Raw genomic sequence first — 6,683 nt, forward strand, 5'->3', positions numbered from 1 at the left:
GAGTCATACTATCAGCCAGTAAGAGATGTATCTCAGGAAATAGTACTAGACCCTTCCATAAAAAAATTTTATACACTATGGTAATATTTATATAGATATCTTTTTAATATCTGGATCTAGCCAAGACTTTTCAAGTAGGGCTAAAATAATCAATGGCTTATTAAACATCTCTTTGTATATGTCAAAAGTTTTTCAAACTCAATATATATTAAATTAAACACTTAATATATTCACTTCCACAAATTAAGTCAACTCCATGTATTCTCTAACTTGATATATAGGACAAATATATATTTATTTTCCCCAAGATAAAAACATAAAAATCACATTTAATGACTTCCTCTTCTTTTCCCAACTAAAGACTTTATTTCTTTGATTTTATTTCCCAACTATATTTCAGAAATACATGCATATTGTTTCTACCTAGATTTTTTTCTCCCTGCAGTGACCTTTTACATGAACAATAAAAATACAGCCTAATGGACAAATATTCATCCTTCATTGGCCCCTCCAAGTAGTCTGCACAAAGTACCTAGAAAAAAATTTGAAAATGCAAATTTGGACTTGTCATGCCAATTATTCTTAAATAAAAAACATAATTCTTATCAGAATCTTAAGTTTCTACAAGAATCAGTATCTGGTTACCACTACAAACATTTTGAACCTTTTTTTCCTATCAATTCCTGTGTTCCCACAACTGTTACCATACTTCTCAGATCAGAACACTTGCATAAATCACTGAGAATGTTTCAGTAACTTTTCCTTTACATCCTTTGCTTAGTCAACTATAATAATGATCACTTGACCTCAGCTTAGTGACCCCACATATGTAATGTCAACTTTCCTAGTATTATGCTTTCTTATATACATATAGTATCCACTTAAAAGTTAACTGTATAATTAAATAATTGGTGATTATTTGGCTAATATCTGTCTTGCTTCCTAAATTGCAAAGTTCATGAGGTCAGGTTCATGATGTTTGCTCAATTCTGTATCCATATCAAATCTCAAATATCAGGGTGCCTGGCTCAAAGTTGGTGTGTTAACATTTTGAATCAATAAATATGTGAAGAAATGAGAGGTTAAAGAAATGAAAGAATACCAAATTTCAACTTTGGAACAATGTTAGATCCAGTCATTATTTTCATAAATTATAGCCACTTTAATGTCATTGAATTTTCTATCCTCTATGAATTTGATTTCACCACTTGGTTTCCTTTCTGATTTTAGTACTCATCAAGATATTAAGATATGAAGATAATCTGAACATTTTATAATGCAATCTTGCTTAAAGCAAAGTAAAAAAATAAAAAGAAATTGAATATCACCCCTTAAAATATATTTACTACATTTTCATAAGTAGGAAAGTAAGTCTGCATATTAAAAGTTGATTGAAAAACTGGTAATGAGTATTAAATAAGCCACAGAGATCTAATAAATATAGAAAATAACATTATGCCATAATGATGTAATCTGACAAAAACTGCTTAAATGGCAATCATATTATAAGCTATAAATGTATCAAAGAAACACATTATACATCTTAAATTTACAAATGTACATGTTAAGTTTATTATTATTTTTTAAAGTTCATTAAATACTACTAGCCTTCCCAAAGGAGGAAAAGAGCTTGAAAGAATATTTCATCTTATCATGAAGTATAACTTTAGCAAGCACTTGTGCCACATCTTGTTTAAACAAAAAATAAACACTTGTCTTTAATACAAAAACAAAACAAAACAATGAGTATGGTGGAACATTTAAACTTATTTCTTCAGTTTCAGTAATTGTGTCCCTATTCTTACAATATTTATATTTATTTTCTAGGGGCCTCTCCTTCTATCTCTACAGGAAAAAAAATTCAAATGATGAGTTCTGCTCTTATTTACAAAGTATATAAAAATTATGCTTATAACCAAAGCCATGCATCTGTCCTTTAATAAATTATTAGTGATCAATACTTTTCTGCAGTGGCAAATACCAGAATATCAGGAAAAAAATTCATTTTTGATATGTTATATTTTACTTGCCACAAACCATAGTATAAGATTTGTAGCCTTGTACTTGGTAATTCATTCACTAACAAGGGAATCCTCATGTCCATTATAATGAAAAAGAAAATGTTTCTTCAAAACACTGATTAGATACCAAATAAAGACATATGGTACTTTATCAAGTTTAATAATTCATTTTTTTAGATTTTATTTACTGATTTTTGGAAAGAGAAAGAGGGAGAGTGAGAAAGAGGGGGAGAAACAGTAAATACACTCATAGATGCTTCCTCTATATCCTTGATCAGGCAACCCAAGTGTTTCAAACTAGAAATCTTAGTGTTCCAAGCTTTCTCCACTATGCCACTACAGGTCAGGTTGTTTAATAATTCTATAGCTTCAGAATGCTTTAAAATTGAAATGAAACCACCAAGGACCACATTATATAGGCAAAAGTTTTCTATTATAAGAAATATTTAAAACTTTTATATTTTCATATTTTCAGTTGTACATTGTCAATGCTAAATTTTCTCAAATTGATATTGCTTATTTATTCTTACTTGTCCAGTGGCCTCTGGAGAATAATACATCCTTTTGTCTTTCTCCTACCAGAGGACTTACTCTACCTCAATGCTGCACTGGACATATTTACAGTATTTATTCATTATGAAGACAATAATCCTGACAACTGCAGACACATTTTAATGAAATATAATCAACTCATGTCTCTTAGTGGAGTACTTAGGAAGTGGGTTTGACTACTGAGTGTTGTGTGATATACTTAGGAAGATTGGTAAAATGTGAGGAAATTATAGCTAACCATCACTGGCAGAGGTAGCATTTGTCAGGGTTCTGACAGAAAACAGATAATGCAGTCAAACTGGGTAATTTGAGAAAAGCTTAATAAGGCTATGATTTAAAAGCTGTGGGCAGAGAATAAGAAAACCATAGGGGAAGGTGCTGTGCCCTAAAGCTAGTAACAATGGCCCAGTTCTTATTATCCTGTCTGGTGCCTGATTTTACATGTCCTTAGCCTACCTTTGATTTCAACCAAGGTATGACAGACAATTTTGTGCACAATGACAGTCATTTTTATTTTGGCTTTGAGATTTTTTCTAAAGCAACAAGAGGACTACAGAGGTAAAAATTGCATAAAAGGAGTTACAAATCCAGGAGTGGACTTGGAATAGGATTTTGGTGTAAGTAGTCAAGCTGTCCATTCTTCAAAATTCTGAGGAACTTCTACATCAGGGGTCCCCAAACTACGGCCCGTGGGCCGCATGCGGCCCCCTCAGGCCATTTATCCGGCCCCTGCCTCACTTCCGGAAGGGGCACCTCTTTCATTGGTGGTCAGTGAGAAGAGCACATTGACCATCTCATTAGCCAAAAGTAGGCCCATAGTTCCCATTGAAATACTGGTCAGTTTGTTGATTTAAATTTACTTGTTCTTTATTTTAAATATTGTATTTGTTCCCATTTTGTTTTTTTACTTTAAAATAAGATATGTGCAGTGTGCATAGGGATTTGTTCATAGTTTTTTTTATAGTCTGGCCCTCCAATGGTCTGAGGGTCAGTGAACTGGCCCCCTGTGTAAAAAGTTTGGGGACCCCTGTTCTACATAGTTCCTTAGGAGCACTGGTGGAATTCAAATAATTTAACAACCTGTTCTCTGCCCAAGTGACCATTTTAAGTATAAAAAAATGAAATACCAAAATGTATTTTATTATTTCATGCATTTATTACTTAAATAAGAATAAAAGAGGTACCCCAAATTAGATTAGGTTATAAGAATTTTAAAATATTAATGTAAAATATTAAATAATAATTGACAAAAAAACAGTAAAACTTATTTAAGATAGTTCCATTTTGCTTCTTGATTGGCATCCTCACTTGCAATTTCTTCCACCTATAAACGGAATGAATATTACTACGGTGTTTAGGATATGCTATTGCACAGATAAATATTAAAAAAAGACTAGGGAATATAAATTTGTCATTTCCATATTGGACAGCTACCCAGGTGCCCACCTTAGAGAGAACTCTGATTACAAGTGCCATTTTAACAACTGGTTCGCCAAACTCAACAAAAAAAATTAGACATTTTTTTCTGCCAGACTAGTGCAAACTGGCTGAATCTCACCACCGCTTAGGAGTCTCCAGATGGTTTGAGTCCCAGTTGCTTAAAGGTTTTACAAGCTCAATAATACATTTTTTTTTATCCTGATGTTCTTCTCCTGTTTTGTCCTGGTGATTTAGAGATAACACCTGATTAAACCACCAGTATCTAAGTTCTTAACTCAGACCTTTATGAGAGAAACCACATTAAGGAACACTACAGGGCCTTAAACAATAAGAAAAGAAAGCAGCTATAAGAACTCATAGAGAGATAATTAGGTCTGCAAAGGCTTTATATAGAAGCTCTCATGTTTAATCAAAGGAGATGTGTGCCTATGTCCACCAGCAAGAAGAAATAAGGAAATTGACACTTCAATTTCACTTTCTTCCTTCTGTCAAGACCGCTGGTGTTCTCTCTGCATTGGTTCAAGTTAATTCCAAAAGTCAAGAGAATTCATTTAGAGCAGTTTCTATAAGTCAGCCACAGAGCAAAGGAGCAGACAATATACTCCCAACGCAAAGAGGAACCCTATATTCTAGACCATAATTAAATCAGTCTCATTCTATTCCTGTATGTCGCTACATTTTCTCTCTAACTCTCCTAAGATATTTTAACTTAGATGATGACACTAATGGGAATATAGTAAATGTTGAAAATGCAATTTAGAAAAATACAGTCGTCCCTTGCCATATCACGGTTCATTTTTCATGGTCTCACTGTATCTCAAATTTTTAGATGGTGTATATCTAATTTTGTATGTCAGATTTTTCACTATATCATGAGATTTTGTGGTATACAGGTATTTTTGTATATTTATTATTTTAATTATTTTGGTGATAAAATAAGCATTTTCTAGCCTAAAAAAAATAGCCTTCAGAAGAGCTGTAATGCTCTTGGTTGTGCAGTACATTCAACTCATTGTCATCACCTTCATTATCATCAGTACTGCACGGCTAATTCATCATCATCTGCATCATTTAAACTGTAGTATAGGCCCTGGCCGGTTGGCTCAGTGGTAGAGCATTGGCCTGGGGTGCAGAAGTCCCGGGTTCGACTCCCGGCCAGGGCACACAGGAGAAGCGCCCGTCTGCTTCTCCACCCCTCCCCCTCTCCTTCCTCTCTGTCTCTCTCTTCCCCTCCTGCAGCCGAGGCTCCACTGGAGCAGAGATGGCCCGGGCCCTGAGGATGGCTCCTTGGCCTCTGCCCCAGGTGCTGGAGTGGCTCTGGTCGCGACAGAGCAACCCCCCCCCCCCCGGAGGGGCAGAGCGTCGCCCCCTGGTGGGCGTGCCGGGTGGAACCCGGTCGGGCGCATGCGGGAGTCTGTCTGTCTCTCCCTGTTTCCGGCTTCAGAAAAATACAGAAAAATAAATAAATAAAAAATAAACTGTAGTATATTCTCTGGTGAGTACCCATATATAATTTTATCTGTTGTTAAAATTACCAAGGTTTAAGAGTATAGAAAGTGTTTAAGAGCATAGAAAGTGTTTATAAAGAGTGCGGGGAAAAGTTAGTAACAGTGTGAGAAAGGTTTATAAGAGTGTGGGAGGGTTTATAAAGCCTGAAAATACATATAAATAATAAGATAAATATAAGGTCACTACTTCATGGGTTTTCACTTATCGTGGGGAGTTCTGGAACCTAACCCCCACAGTACACGAGGGACCGCTGTAGCACAAGAATCTTCACAACTATTGATATTTAACATATTTTTCCTATGTTTTATGGATGGACTAAAATTCATTATTGTCTTGGTACTGCAGAAAAGATTACTTAAAATTACTAGAAAGTTTTCTTCTATAAAACTCACAATTTTTTGGCCTGACAGAATAATATGTGTGCATTTAAATACATATAGGGAAACCATATGTGTTACTGAATCAGCATGTCCAACAGCTGATCATTATTGTGGCCAAGAGAAATTTTTTTAATGTTTCTGGAGCATTCAATAATCAACAATTATTTAGTAGCTACAACATATAGCATGGCACTGGTTGGGGGCAGAGTATAAAATTATAACATACATAAATAATTAAGAGAAAGTGATAGCAGAATATTGTAACCTAAAGGCCTATCTGCAGTGAGTAACAACTTAAATGGGCTATAGGCCAACAGTTCAGTGGTTTCATAGAACAGGACTAGAATGTTACAGAAACTATCAATCTTTAATTGTACATCAGTGGTCAAATGACACTCTTAACTTTGAGTTAGTTGGTATTTATTGTTTTCTCTAATATAACTAACTATTAATGGATTATATATATATGGTAAACATCAAAGGAAATATCAGTGTAGTATAATTCCAAAAACTTTTTAATTGGCCATTCTTTACATATAATTACCTTTGTTCAGCTTAAGATATTTTATACTGTTCTACCGAATTCATCTTCCTAAACTATTACTTATGAATTATTTTTCTCCTTGTAACCTTGAAATGGTGGTTCTTGAATGGTACACATTTTGCACTCTTTATAGGGAAATTTAGAACCTCACAAAATTGCTTCTCTCCCTAGTTTTCTAACATTAATTCCCATTATTTTCCATCACACAGGCACTGACTGAGATGAATGAATTTGAAA

At 34.3% G+C, this 6,683-nt stretch overlaps 1 non-coding gene across 1 annotated transcript; it reads left to right on the forward strand.

The window, feature by feature from the left end:
- The first annotated feature begins 5,100 nt into the window (after positions 1-5,100).
- Positions 5,101-5,176, forward strand: TRNAP-GGG (transfer RNA proline (anticodon GGG)). The gene has a single exon. It is a non-coding gene; the product is annotated as a tRNA-Pro (tRNA).
- The last annotated feature ends 1,507 nt before the right edge of the window (positions 5,177-6,683 follow it).

This window comes from Saccopteryx bilineata, chromosome 9 (genome assembly GCF_036850765.1).
Source record: "Saccopteryx bilineata isolate mSacBil1 chromosome 9, mSacBil1_pri_phased_curated, whole genome shotgun sequence".
NCBI classification, from domain to species: domain Eukaryota; kingdom Metazoa; phylum Chordata; class Mammalia; order Chiroptera; family Emballonuridae; genus Saccopteryx; species Saccopteryx bilineata.